The sequence below is a fragment of the Eublepharis macularius genome, chromosome 6, assembly GCF_028583425.1.
Source record: "Eublepharis macularius isolate TG4126 chromosome 6, MPM_Emac_v1.0, whole genome shotgun sequence".
In the NCBI taxonomy this organism is placed as follows: Eukaryota; Metazoa; Chordata; class Lepidosauria; order Squamata; family Eublepharidae; genus Eublepharis; species Eublepharis macularius.
The window spans coordinates 70,063,724-70,086,444 of record NC_072795.1 but is presented as its reverse complement, the minus strand read 5'-3'; the positions used below and the strand labels follow the sequence as shown (position 1 = coordinate 70,086,444).

Genomic DNA, 22,721 nt, shown 5'->3' with positions numbered 1-22,721 from the left:
ATACCCATTTAGGAGTCAATGTGTATCTGTACAATAGAATTTCCATCTGTGGTCCTTCACTTGGATATAGTATCTAACTTGGCTTTTAAAAAATGTAGTGTTATATTGTATTATTTGGTGGGGTCATATGTTACTAAACTCAGAAAATTATCATCTGAATTATCATCTGGGCTCAATCTGGCCCAGGGGATGAAGGAAAAGTTTTTTTTCATTTGATAGAAAGCAAAGATAGAATGGCAACAAGGATACACTGGAACATTTCTGGTTCAAATCTCACAGCAAAGGCCATAATCCTAAACTCTCCTGGGAGTGAGCCCTTTGATTGAAGTGGGATTTACTTCTGAGTAAACTTGGTTAGGTTTGCTTCCAAACTTACCAATAGGCAAGCCACACTGTTTTAGGCTCACACTTCCACTTGCAATTTGGGCATAATAATGTCGACTGGCCTTGACAGAATAAAGATTGATTCATACAAGGTGCTCTTTGAGCACTGAGAATACAAAATAATTTTATTGTGAATTAATTATGGATTTAAAATATAAACATCAATGAGAATGTTGAGTGGCCTTCATTGAAAATAACTTACAGACAGATAACAAATTATTTGCCTAGACCACAGAGTTGGGGAGAAAGTACATTCATCTTCACATGGTAGAGGATGTGCTGCTGTGCTGCTATATCCAGTTGTGTTGCTGTATCGTTGGTTATTGTATTGTTGCCGCCAGGCAAAAGAGTGCTGCTATTTTTATATGATGAGCCATTTTCACACTGCTTACCTTCTCTCAGAACGACCCGGAACATTGCGCAAAAAACATGGAAGATCGCATTTTCTCGTGCAAGATTTGCGCAATGTCGATTTGCACAATCTTCCGCGTTTTTCGCACAATGTTCCAGGTCATTCCAAGTGAAGGTAAGCAGTGTGAAAATGGCCATGTTTTAATGTTTTGATATGGAACGTTTTAAAATGATTTTAAGGCTGTTATCTGCCCTGAGCCCGTTTGCGGGGAGGGCGGGATACAAATATGATATAAATAAATAAATAAAAAATAAATATGGCAAACCCTAGTGGGGTTTTCATGCAAGGAGACTAACAGAGGTGGTTTGCCATTGCTTACCTCTGCAACTCTGATCTTTGTAGGAGGACTACCATCCAATTACTAACAAAGGCCAACCCTGCTTAGCTTCCACGATCTGACAAGACTGGGCTTGCCTGGGCTATCTAGGTCAGGGCCATCTTCATATAATAGCCTCAAAATTGAGATTGTGGTAGAGTTGCCAACTTTTAGGTGGGGCCTGGTGATGTCCCATAATTTCAACTGATCTCCTGTCTACAGAGATCAGTTCCCCTGAAGAACATGGCATTGAGGTCCCTCCCCTCCTCAAACCCCACCCTCCCATGGCTCCACTCCTAAATCTGTAGGAACTTCCCAACAGGGTGTGGGCAACCTTAAATTGTGGTGCATCTAAAATCAAGATAGTTATGTTTCTAACAGGTGTTAGTGTGTTGTATTATCAAATAATTAACTTTTTCTCCTAGCTCAGGTGAAAACACCTGCTTTTAACATTAGATTGTCTTGGGTTAAAACAACACAGTAACAACCATGTTTATAATTTGTCCATTTTTAGTCCTAAGAATTTGATACTTTTGCTATTTCACGGTCCATTTGTGACTGCTTCAAAAAAATAAGTCGACTATTCAGAGGGAAAGCAGGAGCTGATACTTATAAGGACATTATAATGGGGAGACTATTCCTTCTCCAGCAGCAATAAAAGGAAAGGAAAGCACACAGGAAGAATATATCGTGGTATGAACAAAGGGTGCTCTATAAGGAATGACTTTGTGGTAAACAAAAAAAAAATCTTTGAATTGAATCCGTTCTGAAAAGGAAACATTCAGCAGTTTCAAGTTCAGGATACATCAAACAATGACTATCAGAAACAGGTAGATGATGGATTCTATTTTTAAAATAATTTTTTAAAAGGTTATCAAGAGTTTTCTTTCACTTTTTTTAAAAAACCCTTTTGATAAAGAACATGGGTTGTCTTGATGACATAATATTTTACTGATTATGGTTTCATTACACACACACACACACACACGTATGTATGTATGTATGTATGTATGTATGTATGTATGTATGTATGTATGTATGTATGTATGTATGTATGTATGTATGTATGTATGTATGTATTGGTATATTATTAATTCCAGTCTCCAGAGATCTCCAGGCCAACTCTAATACCGCCAACAAAAGGAAGCTCTCCATCTCTCCCAGAGCAGCTCTCCACCCATTCTATTATTTTCTTCCTCCTTTTTTAAATATTGGAACATGCTGACTCGTTATTATTGATTGATTATTCTGCTGACTGCAAAGCACTGTTCCATTCCTCATTAATGCAAAACTACCTCATTTTTCATACTTCATAAATTAATATATTACTCTCGCTGAAACTGTAGAGGGGAAAGTTATATTTCTGGAAAAGGGTATAGAGAAAGTTTTTTTCAGAAAACTCAGCATTCAGTTGTCTGTCCCCACTGCTGGGGTTTGGTGATAGGCTTTCCAGGATTCGCAATATACTCCTTCACATACATTTATGACCTTCCCCATTAGGGTAGCCAAACTCCAGATGGAGCCTGGAAATCTCCCAGAATTACAACTGATCTCTGTAGTCTGGAGATCATTTCCCCTGAAGATCTGGAGATCATTTCCCCCATTTTGGGCAGGTTTGGAAGATGGACTCTATGGCATTATACTCCAACTGAAGTGCTTCCCCTTCCCAACCCCCCCTCCTCTGCCTTTACCCCCAAAGCTCCAGGAATTTCTCAGCCAAGAATTGGCAACCCTATTCCCTAAGCATATAAATGAACTATTTATTTATGTATTTATTTATGATGTTTTTAACCCACCCTCCCCGCAAGTGGGCTCAGGGCGAGGTACAACATTAATTAAAATACAACATAAAAATAATCACAGCATAAAAACAACAATCAATAAAACCATTCCAAGATGGGGCAGTCCTGTACTCCTGCCCATCGCATACAAAAAGGGGAGGTAGTAGCAAACAGATAGAATAGGGCAGCCAGCAGTGGACTCTCCATAACCCCTCATAGAGGGAGACCAGTGGAAGGCTCAGCAATGATGGACTAAAATTAGCCTCCACTATATGCCTGGCAGAACATCTCTGTCTTACAGGCCCGCCTAAATGATACAAGATCCTGGCGGGCCTGAGTGTCCTCAGACAGAGAGTTCCACCAGGTTTGGGGCAGGACCAAAAAGGCCCTGGTCCTGGTAGAGGCCAGCCAAGCCTCCCTAGGGCCAGGGCCCACCAACAGATGTTTTCCAGTTGAATGAAGCACTCTATGGGGCACATACGGGGAGAGACAGTCCCTTAGGTTGATACCCATGCTTCGCTACGGTATTTAACTACTTTAAATCCTGTAATAATACTTATGGATATGTGAACTTTTAGGGGAAGACTGGGAGGTGCATTTTACCTCAGGACACATTCAATTACTCCCAATAGCAACTGTATATTGTTTAGAATGTGGGGGGTGAGGACCAATCAGGCAGTATACGCAAATGACCTCCGTGTTCCAACTGTATCGGGGGGGGGGGAGTGTGAAATGTTATGAGCCCCAATCAGCCCACATATGCAAATGACCTTGAAAGGCTGGCCCAGTTAGGGAAGAGTGGTCGAGCTGACAGTGGACAGGGGCGCAAGCAGGCAGCAGCCTGAAAGCCACATAATGAAGCTGTATCTCTTTGGGGAAACACATTTTACCCCTTTTTACCCCCTTACGGGGCAAATTTCTTTAAATCCTTTCTTAGTGGATGTTGACATTATGAAAGAAATATTCTCCCCAAATTTCATGCTTCTAGGTCTAGAGGTTTGGGCTGGGTGTTGATGAGTCCGCCAGGACACTTGTCTTTATATATATAAATGAAACAACTCTGTAGCACACAGAGACAGAGCTGTTCCTTCCACTGAAGTGAACAGGGATGTCTTTGTAAGCATGTATTCTGCCTCTCACATTGGAACCACCACATTTGCAAGAAATCACTGCATGAAATCACTTGCATAAAGTCGTAGTCCACATATTTCATGGTTTCATCTGCTCCCAGACTGAATACATATTTTTCTTTACTCTGTTGGGTGCATCAATTGATAAAGTCAGAGAACAATCTGAGACAGGTTGTGACGGACTGCACTTAACAGTAGATTTCCAAAGTGAAGCAAAATCAGAGAGCTGGTAGGCAAAGGGTTAACTATTCCCTAGAATGGAGTTTGGGTGACAGGCTGCCCCTTCTTATCTGATTGGTCAGTTAGAACCAGTCTGAAGGCAGTCAGTTGGTTTCTGACAGAATTTGGAGTCAGGGAGTCTGATAAGAAAAGTCAAGACAGGTTCACCTTTAGAGTAAAGGGAGAAGACTCCTTTGCCTTACTTGTAGCATTACTGTCCTGAGGAAGAATTCTATCTAAGAATTCAAAATCTAAGTGTCAACATGAGCTGAAGTGTGCTTTACACAGACACCAGAGAACTGGGAATGTGTTTTGGACAAGAGTGATTGTGTAGTGGGTTGAGACTCCCATTCAAGTCAAAAAGAAGAGGGGTTATATTTTCTGAGGAGAAGATGATTAATTCTGGCCCATTTTCAAAGGGGATTTGGCTCTGAGCAGAGCTGTATTAGCCCATGGCCAGGCCCCTAGGCTTTCAGGTATCTCGGGCCCCCTCCAGCACTTCAATCTTTCACTCCACTACAGCTGACAGCCTGGGCCTGGTACGGTAGGTATTGGACCACAGTACATAGTCCTACATCCATTTTGAGGGTCTCCTGAAGTATTCTATTCACAATTTTTAAAAATATTTTTATTGCATGAGTAGAACTCTTCAGGAAAGCACATTTGGGGGGTATAATTGTTCAATACTGTAATATTTTGAAGTGAATATTTTTTATTATTTATTTTAAAATGTATAATTTATGGGTAATTATTTTAATACAAGAGACAATTTGTTTCACTTCAGTAAGAAAGCAGTTGATTATCATATTAACAGAGATTATATCAATTAATTGTAATTTATGTGGGGGTGTGCCTCAGCAAAAAAAAATGGTCAGACCTCTATTCTCTGCGGGACTTCAGCCTAGTCAGCCTTATGAATAATACAGCCCTGGCTCTGAGGAGGCCTCCGGGTCTGTTGTGAAAGGAAAACAGTTTTAGACTACTCCGGAGATTGAAATACTCTCTAGTTTAAAGAAAGGAGCAAGTTAGGTGCACAAAAAAGTGAAAACTTGAACTGTCATACGAAACTTCCTGAAGAAACATAGTTGCTGTAACTAAATTACAAATTAATAAACTTCTCACGGTTAAGAACAAAGTAAAACACCTCTCACTGTTAAGAACCAGGAATATATGAAAACAAGCTTCAAGGATACTATTTTGCCTGTTACATAAAGTGTTGTGTACTTCCATCCCCTGACTACACTTACTCAATCTCTGCCTGTTAAATAAAGTTGTTCCTTATTTTTCAATGTTATTCAGTTTCTAGTGCCATTTCCAAGCACAAAAGGAAGAGGGCTCCTGCTTTTCCCCATCAAGTTCCTGGGCTGTGCTAAAAACCAAAATTATATCTGCATGTCAGGATGGGACAAACAAACTTTCAAAAGCACAAATATTAACATTCTCCTTGGGGCTGCTCAGTCAAAGCAGGGAAACAGAATTTTGACAGGAAAATCTGCCTCACAGTGAGGAGAATGAAGGAGAGGTCCGTCATACAAGTCTATCCAGAATCATACTCAGGCCGGTTCAGTGGGGAGTCTATTACCTTCAACAAAGGGTTTTTTGTATTCTACAAACAATTTATAGTGGTCAGATTGCTTGCAAAAGCAGCTGGGAGTTTCTTTCCTGACAATCAACTACTTTGACTTTGGAAAAAATCTTGTGCAAATATCAACCAATGGTATATCAGAAGACACGAATAAAAATGGTCAGTGGTTGGTACACTAATCACATATTTCTATCCATAAAAACCAACTGTATATAGGAAAGACAGAAATATAAGATTCTTCTTTATAGCAAAAATATGCATGCATTCTTCAGAGTTACTGAGCTAGAGCTTGCAAATGCATTTCGAGGAAGCTGGATGAAAGGTTCAAACTTATTACTATAAAACTACACAGCTGCCCCCACTGAAATTCAATGAGACACAAATCTAAATGATGTCAGAAGGAGCCAGGGACTATGAACCAGGAAAGTGCTGGATCACTAATGAGCATACTATAAAATTAATAAAACAAAGATTTTACCGCAGTTAAACTTTGCAATATAATGCTGTTATATTTTTATTAATTATTTACTATTCATTCACATTTTGCAACCAAGTACTTTGCTAAAGTTAACAAATTTAATCTCTAAGGCTTAATTTAAAAAAAATGAATCAAGCATTCATTAAAAATAACATGCTCCTAAAAGCAATGTTGAATACTAATCAGGATCCCTTATCTTAAGAGAGTTTTAATAATTGTACCAGCTCTGTGTTGCATGGCATCATCAGTACTAGATCACAGAACATTTTTCCAAGGCCATTAAACAGGTAACACACCCAAACCCCTTTCCATAGGACCACATCCAGTTAGCTGTGCTAGAAAGAGGAAGGCTGCATAGAGATAAGACGGCCAAGCAGGACAGAACATGGCTACTACCATTATGGTTCTTTTCATTCATGTGCTCAAAACTAGCACCATGTAACTGCTCTGGAGCCCATTTTAAGCTACATGTTTTCAGAGACTATGAGGAAAGCATGAAAAGAAAGTTACATCAGAGTAAAATTATTCATTTTCCCAACAGTACCCTACCTCTCTACAAGTAAATTCTCCCAAGCACATGCCACTAAAAAGAATGAGACCTGGCTCCCGGTCCTGAGAAGGAACTTGTACACCAATGCAGAGAAAGCAGAATTTGGAAGTTCAGGTGTTTCAAGGGACATGAGAGATACAGAAAAAGGAAAGCACACCATGGAACATGTGGAAAAAAGACTAACAATGCAATGGAGTTATACCCTAAAGTCTTTGGGTTTAGAAGAATGTAACTCTGCCTTGGATTGTACTGCATGATTCCAAGGCAAATCCTGTCTCAGTTATCTGCTCCCGTCTCTCATTCTGACATTTAACAGTTTGCACCCTACTTCCCACTTCTGAACACTATTTATTACCATCTCCTGCAGCCTGTCATCTTCCCAGGTGTGTCCATGCCCACTTCATAGATCTTTGCTGTAGAATTTTACACTGCCTATATTCCCAGACCATAAAGGGAAAGCATGATGAGAAAACTGGAGGGCATGGTGGGAAAAGTGACATTATCCCTTAGGACCAACTGGCCCAAACAATCCTTTATTTTACCCCTGAATTTGAGATACTGGAGAAAGTAGAGGGATAGGGTTGCCAAATTCCAGGTGGGGCCTGGAATTACAACTGATATCTAGACTACTGATATTAGTTCCAATGGAGGGAAATGGCAGCTTTAGAGAGAAGACTCCATGACATAACATTCCTGCTGAGATCTCTTCTGGTCCCAAACTCTGCTCTCTACAGGCACTTCTCCCAAATCTCCAGGAATTCCCCGGCCAGAGTTGACAACTCTACAGAAAGAGTAAGTTAAACAAATCAAGCCAGTTGATTCAAGCTTGCAAATAGTGTCAAGCGATGATAACAGAAATTCTGAAACACTCACAGTGCCAGCTAAGCAGAGTTACATCCTTCTAAGCCCATTTACTTCAATGGACTTAAAAGGATGTAACTGCTTAGGATGGCACTGACAGTCAACTGGATCTGGTGAGAGAAATTCCTTCCCAGCTTTAAACAGGGCCACAGTAAGGTTACCAGGTCCCTTAAGTCCCCTGGCGGGGGACTCGGAACCTGGCACTCACCCACCATGTTATTTTTTTTGTCTTTTCTTGTGTATGTGCACAGCGCATGCACTCCTGGAGTGCATGATGACATCACTTCCTGGAAGTGATGTCATCATGCGGGCAGGCCTGGAGTGTACTCTCGTGCTCACCAAAGGGCTGAATCCCCCCGAGGGCCTGATTTGGCCCAAAATGGGTCCATTGCAGGGCGTAGGGGTGTGCTGTATCTCCTGGGGGGCACCCCAGAGGCACCCCCCCACTAGCCAGGTAAGTGGGGTCAGGGAGGAGGTGGGAGCAGGGAATCCCCTGCCCCAGGTGGGGAAATGGCAGCCCTAGGCCACACTGAACTTGCAATCTAAACCTGCCTATGGAATACCAATACTCAAAATCTCTCAGCCTGGAATTGGCAAGATGATATCTATAAAATCTTGTGCTTACATTTCTAGTTGTGGGCATAGACAATGGTGCAAAAAGATACACTAAAACCTCAAAACCTTCACAAAAGAAATGTATTTCCTGCCTCTAAAGGACCTCAAGCCCCTACCAAAGAGATGTAGCATGTTTTTAGGGAAGCATGAAGAAGGTAAAAAGAAACTTACTTTTACCCAATATCATTCTCATATTCTGATTATTGTGTGCCTGGGAAGCAGAAGTATTTTCTATATGAGGTAAAGGTCTCAGTAAAGAACAAGCTCATCTGTGGATCTTTGTTATTTTATGTTAAATAGTCATAGCAAGTTTCACTACCATTCTTTTTCATGTAACTGGTATAATAACTAGACAGGGGCACAAACCGAAAAAAAGAACTGGGAGATTCGAAGTTCATACAGTTTCACAAAACACGAACTTTCACTAACTTGCCCTAGTTCCTGAATCGGTTCATGTGGTTCATGGGAACGTCACTTCTGGAGCAGCAGCAGGTATGCAGAATAGGGGTGTGAGCTTCCAGTTTCCACCTTTTAAACGCCAGCCGCTTTTCAGCTGATGGGAGGGAATCCCCATCAGTGGAAAAAAGCTGCCGGCTGTTCTGCTTCCCATGTTTGCAGAAGTTTGCTTATTCTCTGCTGGCTTTAAATGCCAGGAAAGGGCTAAATGGCTGTTTTTCCCTTCCTCCTTTGGGGTATGCACAAGAAAGCGTAGCAACGTTGTAACATTGTAACATCGCAACATTGTAACATCACTGCACTTTCCTCTTGGCTTTAAAAGCCAGGAAAGGATTAAATAGCTTCTTTTCCCTTCCTCTAAGGCATGTTTCAGGCTTTGCAAAGAGAAAAAAAACCCAAGCGTTTTGCACAGTCATTTGGAAACAAAGTGGAATGGAAAAGCAACTATTTCATCCTGGTTCGTCAGAAATGGGCTCTGACGAACCACTGGTTCATGAACCGGCCAGGTTTGTGATGAATTTTGGTTCGTATTTCAGTTCATGCCCATCTCAAATAATAACTACAAGATAGGTTTTAGATAGATAACTGAATTTTTCTATATTGTACTGCAATTTGATCCAGGTGTATAACTAAACACAGTGGAAAAGAAAATTCTTAATGACAAAAGATTCTTTTCAACAAACATATAAAGGTAGCTAGTTATTTAGAAAAATGAATCTGAAGGCAGATATATAGCATCAAAACATGTAAGTTCTTAACAATGACAATAACTGATGATAAAAACAAATCTTAAAATGTGAAGAAATATTACTGTTGCCAATTATCCTCATCATTATAATCAAAACCTTCAATGTGACCTGGAGAGCTGAAATGCAGAAAATGTATACAAGTGTGAACAATATGCATCGCTTATTTCAATCACACATATTGAATTTTGTTGGCAGCAATTATTTTTAGCACAACTGTGTTCATCTTCTGAGATTAATCAACATCTTTAGATGATCACTTAAGTGCGATTCCTTTGGGCCATGGATCAACTTTCTACAAATCCTTTTCTAATAGAAGTGGGATGACCTGGATAAGTATATTTTTTGCCGAGAGCACTGTACAGCTTATACTAGAATATTCCAAAGGAATTAATGGGTATCAGACAGGAGGCTTCAATTCAATTTGAAGACCAGATAATATAGCCTCCCATTAGTGTGACCTGAACAGCTAACAGCTCCACAGTAAATGTATTCTGTTGGGCCTAAGGAAAAGATTAGAAATAAAAGGCAAGAGAAAAACAGTTCTATTATTCCTTACCTTTGGATCTAATTCAGCTTGTGCTAAAGGGATGGCTTTCTCCCTCTATTATAAGAAGTTCTTTTCTAGATCACAATAATGTGTGTCAGTCTGTAGCATATGCTGTTCATAAGAGTGTCAATGTTATAATGACAAAAAGGGTCCAGAGAAACCTTCCATCTGCTAAATGACTCTACATACTCCACAGCTTTGCTCCCTCCCCAGCAATTGCTTGTGCAATATCTGAAAACCAACAGATTATAAATGACAAATGGGTGTGCCATTGGTGGATGGCAGTTCATCTCACTCAGCTCTAGGAAGTGCCAAGTGCACCCAGAGAACTGCAGCCTCCTCATACTATCACCCAGCTGGAACACTTCAAAAAACTGTTGGCAATATTTTAGCTAGGACTGAGCAGAGGGCCCCAAACTGGAAAAGGGGCGAATAGATTCCTAAATTAATGCAGTCATATTTATGCTATTCTGCTGGGTATTCACATTTCACTAGAGAACATGCCACATTCCTAGTACCTACACCTCATGCTATAGCATGCAACCAGAGGCATCCCTGGAAAAGTAGAACCCTTGCCTCGCAAAACCATGTAACATACTGCACAGTCTACAAAGGTCCAGCATTTATCCCTTTCTGTTGAATGGACACTCCCAATGCATGTTAACTCTGAAGACTAGATCAGCTGCACAAGTAGAGCAAACCTCAATGTAGAGATCAAACTATACTTGATGTAGAGATGCTTGAACACCCACCAGTTCAGCTCATATCCTGTTCACTGCTCACAAACTGGGAGCCAGTTTTCAATGCTTGGTTCAACTGTTCAGGTATCCATTCATAGCTGTTTGGCAAACTGCTTTGCTATATTGCTTCCTAGCCATGCAGTATAGCACAATTGGCTATTCACACATGCACATTCTCTCACAGCCCAACTGAGTTCTACCACTCCCTGTCACTGCTGCATAACTGTCCTACTCAGCAGGCAATTACATAGATAATTAAATCAGTCACAAGTGATATACATCAGTACTAAATAAATACTGTGTTTCAATACAATTCTACCTTTTGCCATTGATCTAAATAGTCCCTGGTTACATTAATACTGATTGATTTTAATTGGCAGTGTCTTTGAGCATGTTTGGGTTTGCAAAAATATGATTAAAACCTGTTTTAGTAGGCATTCACCAGTGTTCAGCATGAACCAAACATATCAGGTGATGGGGTCATCTATGATTGTCACTTTGAACACAGTAAGTTCAACTGTCAAATGCATTCATAACAAAAATCATAGCATCCCTACCCTGAAGAACTTACATGCCCTCTTGTGATGCTCACTTGCTTCACTGAAGAAAAATGTTTCAGATACTGTCCATGAACTTCTAGTATGGACAGAGGCACAAATACTAATGCATAGGTGTTAAAATTTTCCTGTCCCAGCAACTTTTCTTTTTATTGAACATGGCACATCATCCATTTTAACTTCTAAGTAACTTCCATTCCAAAGAAAAGCAAGTCTTTCATTAAGGGGACACTGAGTTTCTAGGACTGTTCCTTGTAAAATCTGGAGAATTCTTGCACTGTACAATTCTTGCACATTACCATACTACTCCTACTGTAAGAACCAGACCGATTCTGTTGCTCACATTGAAAGTCGCGGTGCTCTAAGTGGTTATCATTATCATTATTCAAACTAAAACTGAGGGGAAAAAAACCCTTGAGTTTTGTGGCAGAGATGGAATTTGACCTGAAGTCCTACAGTGAACACTCTGTCCTCTGGAATGCATTGGTTCTCAATAACCTTCTGACATCTACCCTCTATTTTAAACCTTAAATTGCTGGTTTGTCTTTGGAAAATTATGCAGATGTATTGATGTTCTCTGAGGCTTCTATGCAAACTGAGGCAATGAAGGAAACAAGAGAAGAACAGGGAGTTATTTGAATCATCTTGTACATGTACTTTACCACTGACATGTTTTGGAGATTTTATAAACACCCATGTTTTTGCCCCAACGTGGAAAATGTTGGGGGAAGCTACTGTTAGCATAATTATTCATAGCCTGGAGGAAGTCAGTTTATGATAGATGCCTCCTTTGGAAATTTGTTACAGATCCCTGAGTCTCAATCCATCCTGTAGTGTAGATTGAGTACAATAACTCATATACAGCAGAGTTACACCAGATGCTGCCTTGCTTGGTTTTTAATGCAAATCACTAGTCAGCAGTATGGCCGTGAAATGAAAAACGTGCCTCAGAATATGCTTTCCTGATTAGAGCCTCTTAACAGAGGTGGGGAATCTTGTTGTAATAGGCTCTCAGGCTCCCTGTTATAAATGAAAATGATAATTGTTCAGGAAACCTCTAGCCACGTAGCAGTTTGCGTACATGAGGAAGTTGCCATGGCTGCTCAGATTCTCTAGAGTTAAAAACCAAACACCTCAGCCACTCAATCCTTAAAGGAGAAAGTTTTCAAGATTTTAAATATACCAACTGAAATCCTGATATAATCACACTGGTGTCAGTCCCACTGAAAATTCGGGGAACTTTCTTGTGAGGAACTGCCACAGGATTATTAGTAGACATCACATATCTGTGACATTACAAATGAGCCTGTCTACCCACAGCAGTGATGAACTACGTACAATCCAGTAACTTAAGGTCAGAGTACATGTTATAAGAAACACAAAGCTCTGCTGAAATGGCAAACCTGTGTCAAGGTCCTCTGTCTCTCTCCAAAATGTGCACTATAACATGTCCTGACTATAACATTATGTTATGCTCCAGTGTCTCAGGGGGGAAATATTTCACCTCACCTGATGAGCCTAGGTTCAATAAGGACCATCTGCATGCAAAGCATATGCTCTAGCACCGTTCTACATCCTCCCCCCATTCTTCTGTTAACTGTTCTTCCTCCCTTCTCTAGTAAAAAAGGATCCATTTGCGACATTAGAAAAAAAATAGAGTTTTTCTCAGTTCAGGCCAGGAAAATTTTATCAATCTGAAAGTGAGAAGACTCCCAAAGACCATGCAATGATTTTATGAAGATACAGGTGCTTGTAATTATATTATCCACATCGAGAGTTTCCATATGTAACAAGTTTTATTTTTCTTGTCTAGAATACATGGGCACAATATAAATTTGGCAATCAGATTAGGTTTCTTCACATGATTGTTATTGGTCAAAATTTATCTGGTGTCTTCCAATCAAGTGCTCAGTTTCCTCATCATGACCCACATCATAAAATGAAATAATCACTGTTCAGTTTTCCCAGTCTTACTTCCCTCCTAAACAGCATTATACCCTTCTCAGCCCATTGCCTTCAATGGACTTAAAAGGGTGTAACTCTTCAGAGTGACACTGTAAATCTAGAATGTAGTTTTGAATAAGTTCCAAACAGAACTTACAGTATATATATCTTGTTAGAAAAACCAAATATTCACCTGATGTATGTAGCCTCCTATCTCTGTCAATAGCCATTATACAAAGATCCCCCACAGTGCTTAAACATTGAATTATCCCAGCTTCTCTCTAAAATCATATTTGAAAAGGAAAAAAGGAAAATACATATCATTGGGGTGGGATGATGACCACAGAAACATTTTAGAGCTGTAATTCTTGAGCCTTAAGGTCTGAGCACCCAGCTTTGATGTTGACTCAGGTAGAGAAAGCTTATATAACTGGCAATCCAATAGTTGCATAATTGCAATTTAACAGCAGAACAAAGATATTTGGAGGCTTTCACAAAACCTGATAGGTAATTCCTATTATAGTTCTGTAGAACACCTGAGAAGTAATTATTCTTCTGTCTAGTAAATCAGTTAGGAAAGAATAGATGTAACATTTTGGTCTGGCTAACTATTACTTCTTTACTTACCCTCTGAGAGTTAAAGTGCTGAGTGGCAGCTTCAGCACTCGCAGCAGTCATGAGCCAGGGGAAGTTTCTCACGGAGACATCCCAGGGAGATGTAAGCTTGATGACAAACTAATATGCAACATTAAGAATGAGACTCCATGGATGCATTCCAGAGACTGTCTGCCTTGATTACTCTTCAGAGGAATAAGGAGAAGGGGGACCAGATTTAATTCCCTGTCCACGTACTGCAAACAGGCAATTAGCAATATCAAAGCTGACCACACCAACCATGCATTCAGACTCATACAATGAATGGTGCTGCATGTAATGATCAAGTGCATGTAGAGCACACTTTTACCTAGTTCAATGTGCAGATCAACCCAATGCACGTCTCTTTTTCATGTAACAGAGGGTGGCTTCAGACAACCATGTTTCTTTCTCAGCTTATGCAGATGCTGAATGGCAGCAATCAAGTGAACCTGTATGGTCCTGTAAAAAATCCTGTTTGCCAAAAAATGTGGACTGAAAAGTCATTTGCTTGTTAGATCCCTTGGGTAACTCTTCTCTGATGCCCATCCAATCACAGAAGATACTGCTTTTTAACTTTGAAAATATCCACTTCATTGCAACAGTGTGACACAGTCAAAACAAAGATTATAGACACTAAATTCACAGTTGAAGCATTAGAGTGATATTCAGGGTGTTTCTGCACTCAGGGACGGCACGGCCATTGAGGCAGTTCCGGCCCTCACCTCGAGCACTGAGGCACTGTGGGGGGTGCCGTGGGCACTGGGGGGGGGCATGTGCTGCAGAGCTGGCAGCAGCAAGACTGGCGGCTGAACGGGAGGGATGGGAAGCCACTTGCGTACCGCCCCAGCCATCTGCCGGGCCTGGCCTACAGCTGCTGTAGCCTGCCAGCCCTCCCACCCCACACTGCCACTGCCGCCAACACATGCCCCCAGCTGGGCACAGCAGCCGTGGGCCAGGCGCGGTAGGCATCTGGGGCAGTGTGCTGAACAATGGAGCAAGAGGGCTGGGAGAATGCATGTGCACCTCCCCAGCCACCCACCGCACCCAACTGGGAGTGCGGGCAGCCTTCGCGTACCGTCCCAGCAGCTCACTGCACCAATGGGGCTGGATTGCTGCGTGATCATGCAGTCTGGGGAACATGCACACACAGAGTGCGCATGCATAGGGGCAGCAACAGACCTGGCGCTGCCCCCAGCCTTGGGTGCCAGAAACCCTGTCTGCACTGAAACCTCTTTGTGCTTTTTGGTTGAGGATTTTCTGCATTCAACCTCTTATAGAATTAAAACAGATGATTCACTCATCAGTGGACACTGCACTACTGAAATCAATCCCCTCCTGAATTTTCCCATCCATGGGGCAGGGAGGGGGCATATTTGGTTTGATCAACACTCCACCTCTTCCCACTGTTCACTGACATCACCAGAGGTTTCCTTCCATTACTTTTTTAAAAAATGTAAGCCAATTTGCACTATTACTTCATGGCATCATATCACTAACTCCCTCTCCCAACACTGCTGTTAAGCAGCAGATGCACTAACCCTGCAGTCTGCTCCTGCAGAGCAATTTCTGCAACCTCTTCCCCACTAAGGCTTTTCTCCTGCCACAACTAACTCCGGCTACAAACTCCAAGTTCTCCCCCTCAAATTCAAGTATTCTTCTCGGAAATCAAGCAGTAAAAAATGGCACGTTCCCAATGGTGTTGAGTCAGAGTTGACTTATGGTGACGCTTGGTGAGGTTTTCATGGCAAGAGACTAACAAAGGTGGTTTGCCATTGTCTGCCTCTGGAGCCTTGGTCTTCGGTGGAGGTTTTCCATCCGATTACTGACCAAGGCTGACCCTGCTTAGCTTCTGCGATCTGACGAGATCAGGTTCACGTGGGCTATCCAGGTCAGGGAAAAGCACCAATAGACATTTTAAAAAATGGCATCTGTCACTGCACTGTCTGGAGATTGCAGGTAAGATGAGAAATTGTGCTGATTAAAAAATAGTTGTGAAAATGCCATCCACACTACACAGAGTTCTGCATGCACAGGGCAGGGGGAGTAAAACAGCTCTTCAAAAAATCAGGATTGGGACTTCCAGCTTGGGAATCATGGTGGTCTGACGCAGTTCGGGGAGCTGAGCTGTCCAAGTTGCTGTTTGTCAGGGCTGGTGGGGTGCTAGATCACCCACGACCCCCTGCTCTCAGGCGGAGAGCAGGCAAGAATGCTTGAGACCCCGAGGGCGTGTAGATCTCGGCTGAGGGGGGGTTCTGCGCAAAGGATTCCCTCCCAGCCTTGAGGTCCCGCTCTAAGAAGGGTGGCAGAAATCTCTGCAGCAGCTTTGGAGTCATTGAGTTGGCATAGGATCGCCATACCCAAGCTTCAGTAACTAATTTGGACTAATTTGAACATCTGAAACAGTGATTACAACCCAGAAATGACCCGGCAAGGTAAAGATCGCTATCTCTTCTATGAGTTTGAAATTGGACTAGAGGATTTAAATTCAAGCAGAAAGCTGAAGTAGAAAGTTTAAAAGGACTAATTAAGTTCACCCTGGTAAAAGAATTGTATGAAAACAAGCTTTTAGAAAAGAATTAGAGGCAAAGAAAGGATTATTATTTACATACCTGTGGTTTAAAGAGAAAGCGAACTGTGGGAACGGAGAAACATCGCGAGAGAAAGTAGCGGTGCAATGATGGGGAAGGAACAGGAAGTGCGTCATAAACATTGAGATGCAAGGCTAGAGCAGCTGTGAAGGAAAAGGCAGAAGTGGAAGTGCGCCATTTTGAAAGAGGGCAAGGGCAAGCCCTCATTGCAACCGGAAGTGGGCCATTTTGGAGAAGGATAAGGGCAAAGCTTTGATTTAAAACCATAGAGAAAAGACGCCCGCCATTTTGGACAGTTAAAGCGCTAACTTTTGGACAAAATACCAATAAAACAAGAAATTTAATTTGGGAACTTAAATATTTAAGCCACGGAATTGTGAAAGAGAGCAGACTCGTGGGAGCGGAGCAAATCGAGCCCCACGATGTCGAAAAAGGACTGGCAGTCGGCATTTGATAATTTGGATAAGAAAGTGGCTGAAGGCAATAAAGAACTAAAAGATGTAATACAAGAGATGATGAAGGATCTCAAGGAGACAATTAAATCTGAAGTGGCGGAGTTAACAAAGAGTATCGACGAGGTCAAGAAGGAACTACAGACGATGCAGCAAAAAGTTAATGAGGTGGAAGAAAAGACGGAGAAGCTAACCACTACATTTAAAGCAGAAACGACAGGCTTGAATGAAAGAGTGGCGGTGATGGAATGTAAATATATGGAGAGACAACTTAGATTTCATGGCGTTCTGGAGAAGGAGGGGAAGGTAGCCCAAGAACAGATATTGGAAATATTAGCAGAATTCTTGAATAAAACCATGGAAGAGATTGTAAGACATGTGGACGTGGCGTACAGAATTAATTCAAGATATGCAGCTCAAAAAAATCTGCCTAGAGATATGATTGTGCAGTTTACTACCAAAAAAATGAAAGAAGACATTGTGAGCAAGCAATTTCAAAACCCACTGGTAATGGAAGGAAAAAAGGTGAGAATAATGAAGGAGTTACATAAAAAAATCCTAATAGAAAGGAAAAAAATATAGAGATCTCACTCCGATTTTGAAAGAGTTGAATATAAGTTAGAGATGGGAGACTCCAGAGGGTCTGAGTTTTGAATTTCAAGCAATTAGGAGAACTATCAGATCGCGGCATGAGATGGAGATGTTCTTGTTGGACAATGATAAAGACTTACCTAAAAGACCCAGAATTTGATTATGGAGTGTAAAGTAATATCATGGAATGTAAACAGACTTAACTCACCTTCCAAGCGTAAAACTATTTTTCATTGGCTATCCAAGCAACGTTGTAATATAATTTGTTTACAAGAGACTCATGTTAAAAAACAAGATCAAAAGTATGATTGTTGTGGGTTTTCCGGGCTGTATTGCCGTGGTCTTGGCATTGTAGTTCCTGACGTTTCGCCAGCAGCTGTGGCTGGCATCTTCAGAGGTGTAGCACCAAAAGACAGAGATCTCTCAGTGTCACAGTGTGGAAAAGATGTTGGCAGGTCATTTATATCTACTCAGGAGGGGTGGGGTTGAGCTGAGTCATCCTGTAAGAGTTTCCCAGGGTGTGGAATGCTAATGGCGGGAGGCTTCACTCTATCCTGAGGAGGTTCTTTTGCATATGGATTGGGGCTTGATGTGCTAATCTTCTCTGCAGGGCTATTGTCGGGTATAGAGTGTTTTGTTAGCCTGGTGTTTTTCAGAACTGGAAACCATGCTCTGTTCATTCTTAAGGTTTCTTCTTTCCTGTTGAAGTTTTTGCTTATGCATAACAAGTGGTGCCTTTCCTGAAAAAAGTGATGAATGGGATCTTAAAGGAACAAAACCTGGAATGAGGTTAATATATCACTGATTCCAAAAGAAGAACAGGACCTGTGTAATGTAAAAAATTATCGACCTATATCACTGTTAAATAATGATTACAAGATTTTTGCGAAACTATTGGTGGAAAGGCTGAAGGAATGGCTGGCTGAATTTATTGCAGAAGAGCAAGCAGGATTTTTACCAAACAGACAGATTAAAGACAATCTAAGGACTGTAATAAATGCAATAGAATACTATGACAGACACTGTGAAAAGGAAGTTGGTTTCTCTTTTGTGGATGCAGAGAAGGCTTTTGACAATTTAAATTGGAATTTTATGTTTGCCACAATGGAGAAGTTACAGATCGGAAAAGAGTTCATCCAAGCGGTAAGAACTATATATAAAGACCAGTGTGCAGCAATCGTAGTAAATGACGAATTAACTAAGAGACTGGAAATACGGAAGGGTACAAGGCAAGGTTGCCCATTGTCTCCACTGTTGTTTGTCTTGATATTGGAAATTTTACAGATGCAGATACGAGAAGACAACGCCATAAGAGGTTTGAAGATTAAGGGATTTACATACAAAGTCAGAGCTTTTGCGGATGATGTGATGGTTATTGTAGAGGATCCAATCCAAAATATGCCAAGATTGTTGGATAAGATAAAAGAATTTGGTGATTTGGCTGGATTTTATGTTAACAAAAGAAAATCTAAGATATTATGTAAGAATATGGTGAAACAAAGACAACAAGAATTAACGGAAATTACCAACTGTGAGGTAACACATAAAGTAAAATATTTAGGAATAGAGCTTACTGCTAAAAATATTGACTTATTCAGGAACAATTATGAAAAGCTGTGGCAACAAATAGATAGAGACTTAATCAAATGGAATAAGTTGAATTTGTCGTGGCTAGGAAGAATAGCAGTAATTAAAATGAATGTACTTCCACGAATTATGTTTTTACTGCAAACAATACCAATAATAAGAGACAACAAGCAATTTGACAAGTGGCAAAGGAAAATATCGGACTTTGTATGGGCAGGGAAGAAGCCTCGAGTGAAGATGAAAGTCTTATGTGATGCCAAAGAAAGAGGGGGTTACAATTACCAAATATAAGACTATACCATGAAGCAATATGTTTGGTGGGGCTTAAAGAATGGATGTTGTTAGAGAATCTTAACCTCTTAACTCTCGAAGGATATAAAAAAAAATTGGTTGGCATGTGTACTTATGGTACGATAAAATTAAAGCAGACTCTATGTTTCTGCATCATTATATTAGGCGAAGTCTCTTCACGGTCTGGCAAAAATATAAAAAATATTTGGATGAAGGTTACCCGACGTGGGTGGTGCCAATGGAAGCCATTGACCCGAGGATTATTTATAATAGGGAACAATGTGTGTCATATAAAGAGGTGTTGAAAATGGAGCAGAATATGATTAAGCTTAAAACAGAAGATGAAGTATCTTATTAGGGATGGTTCCAATATAAGCAGATTAAAGATTTATATGATTCGGATCGTATAAAATTGGGATTTAAATAGAAAAATTCAGAATTGGAAGACTGTATACTACAAGAAGGCAAGAAAAAGATTTCTAAAGTTTATAAGATCTTGTTAAAATGGTATACAGAAGACAAAACTGTTAAAGTCCAGATGGTGAAGTGGGCTATAAACTGCAATAGAGACATAACAATGGAGGCATGGGAATACTTATGGAAAAATACATTGAAGATATCGACTTGTACTAATATTAAAGAAAATGTTTACAAGATGATATATAGATGGTACTTAACACCGAAGAAAATAGCATATGGGAATAACAAAATGTCAGATAAGTGCTGGAAATGTAAAAACCATGAAGGTTCATTATATCATATGTGGTGGACCTGTGAGGTAGCAAAGCAGTTCTGGGGAGATATTATAGAAGCTATGACTGCAATTTTACAAATTCAAATAAATAAGAACCCAGAATTGCTGTTGTTGAATTTGAATGTGGAGGGGATTCCCAGGCAATATAGAACATTACTATTTTACATGACAACAGCGGCGAGAATTTTATACGCCCAGAAGTGGAAGACAAAAGAAGTACCATCTATTGAAAATTGGATACAAAAATTGCTGTACATGGCAGAAATGGACAAAATGACAAGAAAGCTGAGAGAACAGAGTCCAGAGGAATTCTTTAATGATTGGGGGAAACTAAAACAGTATTTGGAAAAGAAGTGGGACATAAAGGGAGAAATGTGGGTGCTAGATAACTATTAATTTGGCAGAAGGGAAGAGAGGGCGATCTTTACAAGAGGAGAAGAGATAAGTTAGAAACACGTTGTAATTGTTAATTTGATATTAGGTTTTTTATAGTTTAACATATAATATCTATTTTAGTAGTATATTAGAATGAATAAGAAAAGAAAAAGAGATATAAGCAGTAGATTTAGACAGCGGGTTGGAAAACTGTTGGATATCTGAGATAAAGGGGGGAGGGGAAAGGGTGGGGGAATATGGAAATGAGGGTATTAATAAAAAAATTGTAATATTAAATTTTACTCACCCAATAAAAATCTTTTTTTAAAAAAAGAAAAATCAGGATTGGAAAGGGGAAAGAAAGAGAGTTCAGCAGATTGATTGTGCCATCAACTAGAAACCACCATGATTACTCTGTGTACAACTAATAGTAACTGAATTTCATATTGACTTGCAAATATATAATGATTAGAATACGCTGCACAGTGCCTATTTTAATTGATGTCCATCTCACCAAACCTCACAATTCCCAGTATTTATCTAGAATTTTAAAAGACTTAGGTTGTACAATATACTATTCCAATTATTTTAAAAATACTAATAATGTTCCACAATTTTAGACTCTGGATATGGCTAATTTGGTTTGAGAGATGCCTTAATATTTTACTAAGTTAAGTTAACTAGTAGGAAAAAAGATGCCAAAATTAATTAGCCTAATGTGCAAAATGCACACAGTAATTGTCAACCTACATGAGACCGTACAAAATTAAATAAAACAGATGTCTGGAGTTAAATGCATGAGAAAAAGATTCAGAGGAAAAGGGAATGGAGTGGAAGCTGTTTTGGTTTAATTCTATTTCCTCTTGTCATAGTCTGCTTCAAATTCTGGAGGACAATAATAGCATGCTGGAACAGCTGGAATGTGAATAAAAGCTAAAGGTAAAGGTCAACAATACAATCAAATCTCATTAGTAGAAATCTTGAAAAAATAAATTTCATGAGCTCATGGTGAATCCAGATTATAGAGTTTGGCTACTGGTTCTCTTCATTTTCCTTATTTAGCTTCAGACAAGTTCTTTTGTGAGCACTTATCTTCCCTAAATATGGACTAGGGTTGCCAGGTCCCTGATGGGAAATTCCTGGAGATTTGAGGCATGGAGCCTGGGGTGGGTGGGGTTTGGGGGAGGGGATGGACTTTGACTGGCTATAATGCCATAGAGTCCACCTTCCAAGTCAGTCATTTTCTCCAGGGGAACTGATTTTTGTCACCTGGAGACCAGTTGTAATTCCGGGAGATCTCCAGCCACCACCTGGAGACTGACAACTCTACTATGGACTGTTGTTATATTTTGTGTTAGGTAAGATTCTCTTCCTTTGCTTCCCAGGAACACATTCCCAGTAGGGCAAAATGGGCTTCACTCTCCACCTAGAGCATTGATTTCCCAATTAAGAATTTTTTTAAAAAATCAGGCTTTTGAAGTTACATCTTCCAGTCGAAAGACAAGAACATGCACAGAACAGAAACATATCTTCTTTTTAAAAAACCCAAAATGATGGCTGGTTGGAAGGATAAGGGTTAACGGTCCAAAATCTACCCACCCAAGTGGCCCAGGTATGCCCAGGATTCTCCCTGGCTTGCGGTTAAACTAGGTGGGATGGCATCCAGAGATCCAGAGATCCAACCTATTGATGACAAAGCCATTTTAAAGTGACTATAAAATTCTACCAGGGAAGGGCTGAGGTGCTCTTGTTTTCCCCTCCCCCCATTCCTTTTCAAGAGCCAAAACAACTACATGTACATACTATGCCTGTTTCAGCACTTGAAAAAGCATGTGACGGGGGAAGCACCTCAACCCACCATGCCCTGGTAACATTTTTAAAATGGTGGTGGCCACAGGTCTGACTCATTAGCGGCATGACTCTTGCCCTCAGAGTGGATTATTCAAGAACCTTTCCTATGATATTCTAGCTATAGTAAGATTGCTGCACCTCTACGGCTGGAATATCATAGGAAAGTTTAGTAGCTTTAGTTAAATGGCAGATAAAGAAAGATTCACTTTCGCATATTCCTCAGCAATCTGGCAGTTTGCAGCAAGAGAGGGGGGGAGAGGTGCTTTGGAACC

General features: G+C 40.4%; 1 protein-coding gene across 1 annotated transcript in view; it reads right to left on the bottom strand.

The window, feature by feature from the left end:
- The window catches only part of SORCS3 (sortilin related VPS10 domain containing receptor 3), an 818,830-nt gene that overhangs the window by 466,834 nt on the left and 329,275 nt on the right, over positions 1–22,721 (bottom strand). The window lies entirely within an intron of this gene.